Source organism: Eurosta solidaginis, chromosome 2 (genome assembly GCF_040869045.1).
Source record: "Eurosta solidaginis isolate ZX-2024a chromosome 2, ASM4086904v1, whole genome shotgun sequence".
NCBI classification, from domain to species: Eukaryota; Metazoa; Arthropoda; class Insecta; order Diptera; family Tephritidae; genus Eurosta; species Eurosta solidaginis.
The window spans coordinates 111,704,102-111,719,528 of NC_090320.1; the positions used below are offsets into that span (position 1 = coordinate 111,704,102).

Consider the following 15,427-nt stretch of genomic DNA (forward strand, 5'->3'; position numbering starts at 1 on the left):
CGTTCTCCCTGTCAGCTATTATTTGACACGTAGGTATGGCAATGGAGGAATCGAACGATGTTTCGCTGGTACGAATTCACAATGCAAGTCTGTTGCAACTGTGTACACCAAAATTCAATAAAAATAACAAAGTATAAAAAATTCATTTGTTTCGGTCGTTACCGAATATTTTGATGTTAGGCCTTGGTTGTGCCCGAGAGTACCCAACCGAAGATGGTACTCTGAGCCAGCAAAGGGCCAAACGTGGTGGGCAGAATCCCTGGTAATATTATTTCCGCATATACATCTGTTCCTAGGATGAGGCGGATCGGCGCGGATGCATGGAACTGCGGATCCGCCAGACGGAGATGTGCGTACGGGGCTGCGGTGGCACTGTCGATGCTGGTTGTGGGTGTCATGCGCCGAAAATTTGATACGACCGCAGCATGGGTCGCAATTCTTTTGTTTTGTCCGTGTCTTCCTCGGATACGCAGCAGACATCCTGCTTGCCCGCCAATGTTGCTGGTAGGAAGTTGGAGCTCCTGGGCGAGCTCATCCGCAATCATTGTGGTGGGGGAGCATCCATCGATTAAGGCGCGGACGAGGTGTAGCCGCCCCCCTGCTTCTATTTTCACGACCGCGGTGGGGGTGATCGCTACCGTCGGTATCATGGTGGCGGTGGCAGCTGAATGCGGGGCTAGGAGCCCTGCCCGGAAGGCGGACACTGTGGTGAGTTGCAACGATCCGGATCCGTTGCGGCGGTCCTGCGGCTGATGATAGGTGTGAAGTCGTTGTTGCAGGCGAAGAGGCCTTGTCTCCGCTCTGCGGTCGCGCGAAGATCGTCTCCGTTGGGGGTTCCTGGGTTGCCGGCGAAGAGACCGGGTCTCCGCTCGGCCGTTATATGTTTGGCGCTGTGCTGTCGCTGTCCCTTGTTGGAGCCGCTTCATCTCATGCTGCAATCGAGGTCGAAATGACTTGGCTGTTGGTGGTATGGTCGGGCGAAGAGACCGCGTCTCCGCTCCGGTCCGGCTGGCATCGTGGTTTCGGGGTGGACGAAGAGGTCCAGTCTCCGTTCCAACGTCCGACGCATATAAAGAGATCGAGTCGTCTATCCGCTCTCGGGGTGAATCTAGCTCCTCTTCCACTTGGACGCTCCATGGCTTGGAGCGGGCTTCTCGGAGTAGCTGCTCCTCCTCGTCGATCGAGGCGATGTGTAGCATCGTGTGGTGCTTCTCGCCGCACCGTTTGCATCGCCCTTGGCTTGGGCACGCGTTAGAGCGGTGATCAGGGGCCAGACAATTTCCGCAGTAGCTTCCGCGTATCGCCACATAGAGGCGCTCTTCTGGCTTTTTTGCCCGAAAACTGGGGCATAAGCGGATAGGGTGTCGCCCAAGACACACTCGGCATTCAGATGAATAACGCACTGCGTGCGCGGCGGCATTCCGTTTCAAGGCGGCAAAACGACCCATTTTCTGAAAGGAATGCAATGGGTTTGAGTAGGTCGGGTCCTTGTCGGAGTGCAGGGGCGAGTGGTCCCTAATTGTATTGTTGAGATTTGGGAAATTTTAGTAGCGCGCGCATAAGGGGAAACATCTGTCGCTGCATAAAAAAAAATATTCATATGTGGCGCGCATTATGTGCATGACCTCCTTCCCCGCACGTTATGTGCCTGGGTCTTTAGTGCCTTACTTTGTTTATTTTGTGTCACCCGGTAGCGTTTTAGTTAGCCACGGGCACACTAATGCTGCAGAAAAATTAGCATTTACGATTTTCGGTTCGCACATTCTGGTACCGAACCGGGTAGAAAGTGTAGAGCGTGGGTTCTTTTGATTCGCTGTTATTTGTGTTGTTGGTGCTAAAACTCAACAACTTCCCTGCCCGCCCCACAAAAAAATGTTTGGACAGCAAATTGTATGCGATGTAAAGAAAAAAATAAAAAATCTTCGTTTTGGACGAAGAGAAAAATTTGTAGAATGAATTATTTTTTTTTTTTTTTGTATTGCCCTTCACTTATTTCTTCAACTTTTCCCCAAGTACGCTGGTAGTCATGTTTTATTGATGGCCTTTATCAAAAGGCGCGGTTCCCGAAGGGTATTTGGCTCCGTTACCGGTTTCTCAGACTCGGGTTTGTGGGTACCCGTTTGCATCTTTTTATGCATCCCTAATATAATGCACATATAAACTAGGCATATATATGTACATACGTTGGTATAAGTATATGGACAGTCAGTGCACGGACTTTACCGCATTCGTAGTTTGACCAACCTTTTTGGCCCATTTTTCATTTTCTACTACTACTGCTACCAAAGCCTAGATTCTACCAATATTTCAGTATTTTCGCATTGAAAACGTATACTGCGATAATTTTAAAGTAGAGAATTGCAGAGCCCACCCAACTACCATTAGGGGGCGATACTGACCAAATCAATAAATTTTGAAAAAATTTGTGAAGAACTTAAACAGGAAATAAATTTTTGAGTGGAGAAATATACTGACTGAGTACGCGAATATTTTCTTCTCGGTTTTTTTTTTTTTTTTGCATAATTTGAACGACAATAAGAAGTTTTACGTAAACGATAACATGCTGAACTTGGTTATTTGGCGGCAGTAATTTTGGTACCTTGGAAAATTGTTGTGGTAGGTAGACGTTTTGGGATGTGATTTATTTTGTGATTTGTTTGTTTTACGATAAAATTGGGAATTTTTTGGTACCAATATAAACCGTAGTTATCGTTTTCACGAAACTTCTACTACCATTTTCAGTGCCCCAACATTTTGCCTTTACAAAAGTCCATGCACTGGTAGATATTTACCAGCCGCAAAGACAAAAAAATTGTGCACATTCATACACGCCCGTGTATAGAATGTAAATTTCTCAGAATTGAAACAAACGGGACTAATCGAAAGATTTTTTCCGTTGTTTCATTCTTTTTTACTACGGCGCGTGGCCGTAGTACAATCATTTGCTAATTTTTCAATATTGAAGATGCCTAAGCTACAAAAAATCAGACGGCTAAAATGAATTCAGCTGACCAGTATCTTGATTGGATGTGTCGGGCGTGCAAAAATGACGTTAAATCGCCCTCTACTAAACCTTGGCAATCAATCTTCCACAGAATTGAGAAATGTGGCGCTTTGCGAATCTTAGAATTGTTAACCAAGACAGTGCCACAATTAGCGGGAGGACAGCTAAACGACGAGCTGCCAAAAAAATTTGTGGCAAAGGCCTTGAGCAATTGCTTAGTGCATGTCCGTTTCAACAAATGTGTGTCCAATCCGAAGCACGGATATGTGAACTGGCTTCTAAGAAGCGTATTGATCCAAGCATTTTAATGATAGAGGCAGCAATGGAACGTGATGTAAAAAAAATATTCGCGGAAAGAAAAGAGGATTGGGCCATTCTAATTTAAATAACAGAATAAAAACATTAAGAGAAGCTGAAAAATGAAAAATTAAACGAAAAACGTGGCCTCTAAGTGTGCGCGCATAAAAGCGCATCATAAAAATTATTTTTCTTCAGTAGCAAATGTGTTTTTTCACAACAAATTTTTTATTTTTTTTTTTTTCTTATCTCAAAGTGAAAATAAACGACGAAACAGTTACAGCGAGTATTCATGAGCGAGTAATTTATAGAAAGTTCCAAAAAAGAATGCAAAGTTCATAGACGGTAGAAAACAAAATACGGTGAAAGCAAAACAAATCGAAATTAAATGAATTTTAGACGAAAATTTTAATGGGAAATAGTGTTAGTGCATCCAGGAATGAGCTGGCCACAACAACCTCCAAGCAACGGCTGCAGAAGGGCAGTATCGCAAAACGGTCATTGATTGAGCGGGCACAAAAAGCAGTGGAAAAACAACAGCATCAATTAAATGGTGGAAGCCCTCATTCCAAAATAACCAGCTTACATCAGACGCAAAGTAAGAGTGCAAATATAAATAGGAAATTTGAAGCTATACAAAACAAAAGTGAGGGGCGATCAGCTGCTAACGCTAATAGAACACAACGGATAAGACAGGCATCCGCTTGGAGTTTTGGTAGTTTGAGTGGTCGTTTGAATTGAAGCTTTTCTGGCGGTGCTAATAGAAATTCATTTCACAATCGCAATAAGGCATCACGAAGAAGTTTAACGTCAGCACAGCAGCGTCGCTCCAAAACACAATGGCATAAGCCACTTACCAATGCCATATTCAGCTCACATTTTAAGGAGACCAGTCGCAACGAACAAATCCGCATTGTACGTTTGGTGGCTAAGGGCGCGTCCGGCGTTGTCTTCAAAGTAATTAATAAGCATTACACACAAGAACTACAACAGCAACAACAACAATCATTGATAAATGTAGCACAAAAACAAAACACCGGCCAAGCAATACAACAACCACCACCACATTCTGCACCCGTTTATGCGCTCAAAGTGTTACAGAAGTCAAGAATAATTGAGGAGAATAGCATACAACAAATAAAAGACGACTCGGATATTCAAAAGTTGTGCGGACATCATCCGTTCATTGTACAACAAGTGGACTCGTGGCAAAATCGTCGTAATTTGCATATACTTTCAGAATATGTGCCGAACGGTGAACTCTTCTCTAAAATAACACATTTATCTGTGGATCTTGTAAGGCTATATTTAGCGGAAATCCCACTGGCTATTGATTTTCTACACAATGTTGGTGTAATTTATCGTGATGTTAAGCCGGAAAACATATTGGTGACCGCTGAAAATTAACCGATTTTGGATTAAGCAAGTGGCTGCGTTTAGGGGCTACTACCAGAACTATATGCGGCACTTTTCAATATATGGCACCCGGACATGCAGCTGATTGGTGGTCACTGGGCATTCTTGTCTGCCATATGCTCATTCAAACGAGTCCCGACATTCGGATATTCCTGGATATCACTTTGCCTTCAACGTACCTGAAAATGGATAGTGTAGACCATATCACAACTCTTCCAACAACAATTTCTAAAGAGGACGAAACAAGCAACTTTTTGATTCAAGAGCGAAAACAACAAATACTCGCTTCACAAAATTGTTTACCTCCCGAAGTTGAAGAACTCCCACACGAGGCTAAAGATGTGCTAAAACGTCTATTGGAGGTGGACCCAAAGCAATGTGTGCGCTCGGTTTTATCGCTACAAAAAATTGCATTGTTCAAAAGCTTTAAAATTGATTCTAAGCATTTTACATAGATACTCCATACTTGTGATTGTATATTGTCTACGCTTAAGGCCTTTGTATACAAATAGAATTCCGTAGATATACTTTAGACAATATTGGATTTGTAATTACCTTTCAATATACTTACATATGTGGGTAGAAACATTTGTATAAAAAGGGAAGTTTTGCTGCAAAGCCTGTATCATAAACACCACACCGTGGGTCGATGGTGGATGCATAAATAAATCGGGACATATTTGTGACAGACCGACGCAATGACAATGTGCAGGCCTTTGCTGCTGATGGACGTGTCTTACACAGATTTGGAGGGAAGGGAACTGCTGATGGTGAACTATGTCCCCTTCCCGATTTGGTGGCGCTGTGTGCTAAGTATAGAGTACGTTGGTTTTTGGGGTGGAAGCATATCCTTTGGCACACATGGCAAAACGGGCTACGGTTGATCTCATTATGGTGAGCATGGAAAATTCTTTAGCTAGTATTGCTTATCCCTTATAAACCCTTTGATTTTAGTGTTGTTCCTAACTGCTAGACTATCATGCACCCTATGCTTTCGTTGTCCTATGTGGCGCTGCTGTGATTGTAGGGCATTAACTCCATGGAGCAAGTCGCACTCCGGTGGATTTGGCGGTTGCATTGGATTTGGGATACGTATTTGGTAAGTGGTTTTACATTTCATATTCAGCCCAATTCTGAACAAAAATTCCTTGTGAGTTTTTTCCTTTCTCCCATTCCTCGTATTCTGAACAATGTTCGAAAAGGCGGAGACCGGTTATGGGAGAAAAGAAGTATTATGAATGTGAGGGAGAGGGAAATTTCTTTGCCATTTCATAGTTTTTTTCCACTTGTTAATTTAAAGGGAATGCATCAAAATACTTAAAGGAAATTGGTTCTTTTAAGAAAGAACACTTATTTGTACAAATTTGTGCTAAAGTATGTATGTACATTCTACCACAATATTCTCTATTTTAAGTAGAAAAGTATATCATAAGCAACGTAAGAGCTCTTGGTGTATTTGATGCAGCCATCCAGAAATTCCGCAGGGATTTTTAAGAAGGCTTGAATAGATTTCGGCATATGGCGAAAGGCGAACTCAACTCGACTTGGCCCCCGAAAATAGCTTTGCTGAACGAAAGCATGCAACCCCAGCGGATTTGTGTTATCCCGCTGCCTTCTTCTTATGCTCCTCTGTTGATGTTCCTGTGGCACAAATTCATTACTCATTTCAGCGAATAACACATGAAATGCAATACTGTGCATTGTTTGTATTTTATTTCTTAGTTTCAAACAAATTTGCAAAAATAACTAAACTTTTAAATTTTTTAAACGAAATAAGAAATGCGCAACGAAATTTCAATTCACAAAACAGCTGACGTCGAAAATTCGAAATTCCTATTCCCCAGTTATGCTTCTCCCTAGCAGAAAAGAATTGGAGGAATTTTTCCGCGGGAATAAAAATTCCGCGAGAACAATATTCCGCGAGAATATTTAGAATTTGTCTGATCGTATCTCTTCTTTCGCATATTTAACAGCATAAACATGCTCGGCTGTTTTTTTTTTTTTTTTAACACCTACTTTTATGGATTTATGGGTTTTACTACTTTTCTGTGCGTTTTTACTGTCCAAGGCGGTTGCGCAATTTACACCATTTTGACGTTGCTCAATTATGTTGTGTGGCGATGACATGTAAAGATTATCTTTATGTTCACGACGCATTTTAAGCGTGACCAGGCGGCGTAAGCCAACAGATTTAAGTGGGCAGCGTACATATGCATGTATGGATGGACTTAATTAGAATTTCTAACCCTATAAGGAATTTAACTCTGCTAATATCGGGGGCAGATGAGTTTTCTCATCAGCGGTAGGCTTGCGATGTGCCTCGTTGCGCGGCAACTAGTGCAGCTGTGTTCTGTGGCAGATTGGTTCGCCCTTCTGCGGTAGGCTTTTCTGTTGTCCTCGCTCAGGGTGAGCGAGTGAATTGGGGTTTGATTTTGGGTCTCGATAGGAAGGTGGAATTCGGAAGGGAGTGAGGGAGAGGAACGGAGGGATGGTTAAGAGGAGTTATTGGCCCTCTCGCAATCCATCTCCTCCGTTGGAAGAAGGATCATTTTGACCAAAGGTCGTCTGACTTGACCCTTCTCTGTTATGAGGTCGACTACGCGAACTCGGTTATCTTCGCCGGGGTGTACGTTGACGACTCTACCTAGCCTCCACTCGTTGGGAGATAAGTTGTCCTCTTTGAGGACAGCGAGATCTCCCACTTTTATATTTTCTTTGGGATGCTTCCACTTCACTCGTTTTTGAAGTTCGGATAGATATTCCACCTTCCATCGTTTGCAGAAAGTGTTATGGAGGGCTTTGAGCTTCTGCCATCTGTTTATTATGGAGGCCGGGCTTTCGGTCACATCCGGTTCTGGCGGCGCCAGAAGATGGCTGCCTGTTAGGAAATGTCCTGGAGTTAGGGGTTCCAGGTCCGTTGGGTCATTCGACCCCGGACTGAGAGGGCGCGAGTTGAGGCACGCCTCAATCCGGCACAAAAGTGTTTGGAACTCCTCCATAGTATATTTGTGGGGAGAAGCGATCTTTTTGAAGTGGCTTTTGAAGCTCTTCACTCCCGCTTCCCACAAGCCGCCCATATGTGGAGCGCCAGCGGGAATAAAATGCCAAGTTAATGCTTGATGGCTATACTTGGAGACTGTTTTGTCTCGGCTTTCTGCCAGGAAGGCTTTGAATTCCGATCGTAGAGATCTGGAAGCTCCGACAAAGTTCGTACCATTGTCGGAGTAGATGTTCTTCGGACATCCTCTTCTCGCGATAAAACGCGAAAAGGCCGCGAGGAAGCCTGGGGTACTAAGGTCACTAGTGGCTTCTAAGTGGATGGCCTTAGTGGAAAAACAGACGAAAAGGCATACGTAGCCTTTTGACAGTCGACATCCCCTACCGCGGTAGCTTTTGATGTCGAAAGGCCCTGCAAAGTCTACCCCGGTATTGGTGAACGCGCGGGTAAAAGTAGTCCGCTCGCAGGGAAGGGTCCCCATAAGTTGGGACTGTGTCTGCTTTCGGTGAATAATGCAGGTTTTGCAATTGTGGCTGATGGCTCTGATCATGGTCTTGACATTCGGTATCCAGTATTGGGTTCGGATGAGACGGAGCATGAGCTGGTTCTCGCCATGAAGGGAGTCATGATGAGCCATCATAACGGTAAGGCGAGACAGCCTACAATTGTAAGGCAAGATGATCGGATGACGCTCATTGTATGACATGTCCTTTGAAGCCCCTAGACGCCCCCCTGTTCTAATAATATCATCTTTGTCGATATATGGGTTGAGTGACAGTATTTCACTCTTTCGATCGATAGGTTCCCTATTTTTCAATTTTAAATATTCTGTCCCGTAAAATTGTTTCTGGCAGATTCGTATTAATGCTTGAGTCGTTGCCTTAATCTCATCGGCTGAGATTATACACGACCTTTCGTGGAACATTGCTTTAGTTTTTGGGTGAGTTCGTTTATAAAATCTCCTAACATAGGATAGAACCTTCAAAGCCCTGGGTAAATTTGAAAAACGGTCGAGAATATCTACATGATCTACCCTTGTGGTGGCATATGTTTGTGCCCTCTTCTCCTCAACGGACGTTTTGTATTCGGTCTCTTGTGCTGGCCAGTGGGAATGGTCTTCTTGCAGCCAAGAAGGTCCCTGCCACCACAACGAATTGTTGGTCAACTCTGATGCAAGTAGTCCTCTGCTTCCTAGATCCGCTGGATTAGATTCCGAGTCCACGTGAAGCCAGTCCTTGCTACCGACCATATCGATGATCTTAGTGATTCGGTGTGCGACGAAGGTTGACCAGGAACAGGGCGGCTTTCTTATCCATGCGAGTACGATGGTTGAATCTGTCCAGAGGTGAACTTTTGCTGGCCCCAAATGAATGTTTCGGAATATTGATTCCATGATTTCTGCGAGCAGCACGGCGCCGCATAGTTCTAAACGTGGCAGCGAGATGGTTTTCACTGGGGCTACTCGGGTTTTGGCTAGCAACAGATTTGTGAAAATTGTATCGTCCCCTTTTACGCGCATGTATATAGCTGCTGCATATGCCTTTTCCGATGCATCGCAAAAACCATGTATTTCGATGTCGTCCTCGGGCGTAAAATTTACCCATCGCGGTATCCTAATGTTATCTATTTCGTTATAGTGTTGGGTGAAATTTTCCCACCGTTCTAAGGTAGTTTGGGAGACAGGTTCGTCCCATCCGGTGCCTTCTAACCAAATATTCTGCATTAATATTTTTGCTACTATGACCATTGGTGCAAGCCAGCCTAAAGGGTCGAAAAGTTTGGCTATCGCGGATAGGATTGCGCGTTTGGTGATGTTCTCGCCCTTCTCTAAAACTCCTGCGGTGAAGTAAAACATGTCTGAATGCGCGTTCCATCGTATTCCGAGTGCCTTCACCGAGCTAGCCTCTTCAAACGCTAGGAAGTCCTCGCTGAGCAAATCCGTTTTGGGGATGTCCTGAAGGACTTCCTCACAATTGGATGTCCACTTGCGCAATGGAAAGCCAGCTGAGTGTAATGCTTCGCGAATCTCGTTCCTTGCTTTGATAGTTGACGCTATTGTATGCCCTCCAGATAAAACGTCGTCGACATACATACTTTCGCGTAATATACCCGATGCTATTGGGTGGGTATTTTCTACATCATTAGCCAATTGTAGAAGTGACCGTATCGCGAGGTAGGGGGCGCAGTTTACACCAAATGTGACAGTCTTTAGTTCGTAAAGACTGATGGGTTCGTTGGGGGATGTTCGATGGACAATTCTTTAAAATTTGGCGTGATTATCGGTCACCCAAATTTGCCTATACATCTTTTCTATGTCACTATTAAAGACAAAGCGATACAGTCGCCAACGTAAAATTAAAATAGGCATGTCTGCTTGGAGTACTGGACCTGGGTGGAGTATGTCGTTTAGACTAATGCCATTTGCTGTCGGACTTGACGCGTTGAAGACGACGCGCACCTTGGTAGTGGTACTTTCCGCCTTTACAACGGCGTGGTGGGGCAGGAAATAATTATCCGAATCGTCGGATGGTACATTATTTTTAATTTTTCTCATATGTCCAAGCGTTTCGTATTCGGATAACACCCGAACATATTCTTTCCCTAACTCTTGGTTTTTTAGTAATCGCCCCTCATTTCTGAAGAATTGTGAACATGCGCGCTTTAGGGACGGTCCTAATTTAATATTCTCAGGGTAATCCTGCCTGAATGGTAGCGAAACTATATACTTCCCATTTTCATCACGTTTTGTCGTTTCCTTAAATAGTTGTTCACAATACCTTTCTTCTTCATTAAGCATTTTGTTTTTGGGAACATTTTCTATCTCCCAGAAAGCTTTTAATTGGTTGTCCAATGCAACCTCGTTATAAAATGACATGATGCTCATCGTTGGACTCGGTGCTTCGATGCGACCGGTTAGTATCCAACCGAACACTGTCTCTTGGGCCAAAAGTGTATTTAGTACATTCTTTTTCAGACCACTCAGTATAATTTGGGGATATATGTCTCCTCCAAGTATGAGGTCTACATCTTCGTTGATGTAGAACCTCTTGTCTGCCAAAACCAAGTCTGGGAATGCCTGCATAGTCATGACGTTGATATGGCAGGATGGAAGATTCCCAGTGAGTTTGGCTAGGACTAGAACGGGTGTAGTCAGGCTGAAGCAGGCATCCACTGGTGAACGTAATTCAATTTTGGATGCTTCTTTCACCTGGGCTGACACCGAATTTGTGATGCCTGAAACTTGGGCATGCATTTTTCTCGCTGGCAAATTGATTCTGCGTTTCAGTCTTTCAGTTATAAAGGAACATTCAGACCCTGAATCAATTAATGCCCGTGCGGAGAAGTCGGTACCATTATGGCGAATGTGTACGCGAGCAGTTCCTAATAGCACGCCTGTGCTGGAATTGGCATGACAGGATTTTACATTCTGGTTCGCAGATTGTCGCGCCTGTGCCGAAGTTGTTGGGCTATTATCCGCATCTTTGAAAGGATTGCGTACAGCCGTGTGTTGAGATGTATCCGCATGCAGGAGCGTGTGGTGACGAGAGTGGCATTTGGAACAGTTGTAGGAACTGGTGCACTTCGTCACGGTGTGTCCTGGGGATAAGCAATTCAGGCAGCCACTTGTGGATTTTATAAATTTAATCCTTTCTACTGGGGTTAAGTCGCAGAAGCGTGAACAGTTGCGTAATCTGTGTTCAGGGGATTTACACATTTTACAAATTGATTTTATTGTTTGCTTGGATACTTTCGTTTGAAAAGCACCAAGTCTTTTCGTAGGGGTTTCCGTTGATTGTCGCGACGCGTTTGGTTTTTGCACTTTCGAAGTGGCATGCCCTGTAAAACCAGACACTGTTTCAAGTGTCTGAAACCGATTAGACAGGAATTTATCCATATCCTCCCACTTGGATATGTCCATTTTATGGTCTATACTTTGCTCCCAAAGAGCCAGCGTGCTCTCTGGTAACTTGGTTGAGCATAGATAGGTCAGGATTGCATCCCAATTGGAAGTGTCAATTTTGTGGCATTTGAGGGACGAAATACAATTATTTATATCATTTTGCAGCTTTTTTATTGAACTGCCACACTCACTTTCTACCTTTTTTAAGTTAAATAAAATTTGTAGTTGTGTGTTAACTAAGATACGTTTGTTTTCGTATCTTTCACACAAGTTTTTCCAGGCCATCTCGAAACCTTCATTTGTGAGGGGGCATTTTTTAACGATATCTTTTGCTTCGCCCTGCGTTTTGTTGTTGAGATGGAATAACTTTTCCACCCCTTTCAAGCTGGAATTGTTTATATAAATTGCCGTGAAAAGGTCGCGAAAAGTTGGCCAAGACAGATAATCCCCTTTAAAAACTTCCGTGTCGCAAGCAGGGAGGCGAATTTTATGCGCATGAGGTTCTTGCTCAGGGTTGACGTTCTTTTCATCCTTCTTGTATTTTTCTGCCTCAGCAGATATAGACGCTGAACATCGCACGTAGATTGCGTATGCTGCCTTTTGCTTCTTTCTGATCGCCATAACGTCATCCGCTGACACCTCATCAGATCCCAATAGCGAATCAAACGCAGACTTTACCTTCTTCCACAAGAGCCGCAACTCTTCCTGCTGTATTGCAAGGGTGTGTTTGCTATGGTCGCTCTCCGGAATAAGGCTGTAATCTTTATCAAACTCTGCGATTGATTCTGCTAAACGGATGTAGGTTTCCATTGTTTTATTTACGTTTATTAACGAGAAAATTGCCGAATAGAGAAATAGAACGCTTTAGAGTAAAAAATACCTGCCCAGTAAACAAACACTATTGAGACTCAACGCTTTATTATTTATTTTTATATTGCAGACTTTTTGTCTTGGTAGCGACAACGAAAAGGGTTTATTTTGTGGACTTTTTGTCACAGCAGCGACAACCAAAAGGGTTTATTTTTGAACTTTTCTGTCTCAGTAGCAACAACAAAAGGGGGGACCACTCGCCACGTCCACAGATAAATGAGTGTATTGTGAACAAATGACAAAGTGCGTGCGATATTGCTAATGAAAATCGAAAAATAACCAGAAAAAAGTGAAGAAAGAAATAAATTTTTACAAGAAGTGAGCGCCTGAATTAATTTAATTGGAATTAATGTGTTTGTGATGTGCCAAAAAAACAACAACAAACTTATTCGGTATTGTGCGGAAAGTGAGGTTAGGTTAACCTCTTCCTTGTGTTGTGTCTGGAAAACCTTACCACTGGTGGGGGGATAGACCAGATAATCACAAGGATCGAAATAAACTTAATAAACCAAGTGAGTTAATTTTTGAAATTGGAAAGAAAAAATTGGTGCTCACTAAACAACTTCACTTTTTCACTTCTTTTTTGATTTTAATTTTTTCGCGCACTACACGGGTCTTTTTTTTTTTTTTTTATTTATTTTGCAAAAAAAATAACACTCAAAAAAAAGTGGCAAGAAATATAACACTTACTTCTTATTGGTTTTTGTGCCAGAAAATTTGATTGTGCTGTGCTGTGGTTGGCGAATATGCTGTGGCTCTGGTCACCTATGTACAATAAACTCCAACTTTTTCCTTGTCAATTTTCGGCTGCTAATATCGTGTTGTATAATATGTAACTTCCAAACTTCTTTGTTATGTTCTGCTGGGATATGCTTCGGCCAATAAATTTTTTGTAGGCAAAATTGGCAAATTTTATAGTACGCAAATGTGCTGTGTTGTGGACTGTATAACAAAAGGCGCTTTTAGTTCCTGGTGAGGAGGACCAATGTTCGGCCTGAGTGCGTCGTAAACCGGCAGTGGGTAGGCGCACAAGGGTCGATCTTGGAGTGGATGGTGCGCTCCAAAGAAATAAATAAGAACACAAAGAGGAATTTCCTCGTTATAATATAATATTTAATTTAGAGTGAAGGAAAATATACACTGTGGTTACAATATTACCTTGGTGTTTTAAGTGACGATGGTGATCCTTGCGATGTGTGCTGGTTGGCGGTCAATCGAGAAAGAGACCGGTTGTGCCGTTGAGGACAACCGCTAAGCCGCGAAAAGGTCCTCTGGTATTAAGGAGGGGAAAAAAGCCACACACACAACAGCCCCCACATATACGTGCATGGGTGCTGACAACCTGCACACACACATGCATGCGTATGAAACGCATGCATGTGCATGCATGCACACAAATGCGGCGTGAGTGTGGGTGGCTGGAAATCTTATTAAAACGTTAGGGAGGGGCGCCGTCAATCAAGTAAAAGTTAGGCCTTGGGCCTAAACAAAAGGGAAATTTCAAAATGGGCTGATATGGATAGATTCTTATCCAATCGTTTCCAAACCCTAGAAACCGTGACTGTTCTAAAAGGGGATACAGTTTCCAAAACCTCGAAGCCACAAGTATCTCGTTCGACAACAGATACATCTGCTAAAAAATTAGGGTCCTATCAGGCAAGTGCAAGTGTAGCCAAACCTACGTGTAAGATGTGCAAACGTCCCGCACATCGAATTTCAAAGTGTGAAAAATTCTTACGTTTAACACCCAATAAACGATTTGAACAAATTAAGAGCAGCCGTGGGTGTATAAACTGCCTTTCTGCTGGCCATTCGGTAACAAAGTGCACCAGTCAAATGAACTGTGCCACATGTCATTTAAGACATCATACGCTGCTTCATATTTCGAATCAGCCAAAACCAACCAATACTTCAGATACTATCGGAGCATCTACCTCACGGGAAGCTCAAATACGATGCAATGCTGAAAGGGAAAATGCTCCGATTAATAATGTGAACTCATGTTTCGCAAATACAAATAAAGGGGTATTACTAGGGACACCGCAGGTTAATATTCATTTTAATGGTGTTGACTATTCGGCGAGAGCCCTAATAAACTCGGGATCTGAATGTTCATTCATTACCGAAAAACTAAAGCGCAGAATTAATCTGCCATCCAAACACCTGCATGCCTAAGTTTCGGGCATCAACAATACAATGTCTGCACAAGTAAAAGAAGCGTGCAACATACAACTGCGGTCACCAACCGACCCATTAATCGAGATCAATACGATCATGCTGGTTTTACCACAATTGACAGGGAATCTTCCAACTTGCCAAATAAACGCAATGACTAGGCAAGCATTCCCTGACTTAGTACTGGCTGACAAACGATTTTTTGTCAATGAGCCAGTCGATCTAATTCTGGGCGGAGACATATACCCCCAAATTATGTTAGGCGGCATTAAGAAAGATGTTCTAAACACATTAATAGCACAGGAAACGGTGTTCGGCTGAATTTTGACAGGTCGGACAGATGCGGTTGATACAAATAAGACCCTAGTTTCCTATTTCAACGAGGTCACTTTAGACAAACAACTGGCGGCTTTCTGGGAGATAGAGGAAATTCCAAAGAAGAGGAGCACCAATAACGATGACACTTACTGCGAGGAGCTATACAAATCCACAACATTTCGGAACATCGATGGCAAATACGTAGTCTCCTTACCCTTTAGGAAAGAGTTCAACTTAGGCCCCTCATTAAGAAGTGCGTGCTCTCAATTCTATCGCAACGAGACACGACTGGCGAAAAACCCAGTTCTTCAAACGGAATACAATAGAGTTGTATCCGAATATGAAACCTTAGGGCACATGAAACAAATAGGCAATATTTCGCCAGACTCAAATGACTGTTACTTCTTACCTCACCATGCTGTTATAAAGGAGGGAAGTACAAAGACAA

General features: G+C 43.2%; 1 protein-coding gene and 1 pseudogene across 2 annotated transcripts in view; one reads left to right on the forward strand and one right to left on the reverse strand.

The window, feature by feature from the left end:
* The window catches only part of LOC137240152 (prolyl endopeptidase), a 682,234-nt gene that overhangs the window by 53,500 nt on the left and 613,307 nt on the right, over window positions 1-15,427 (reverse strand). The window lies entirely within an intron of this gene.
* LOC137239364 (serine/threonine-protein kinase S6KL-like) lies at window positions 3,661-5,172 on the forward strand (annotated as a pseudogene).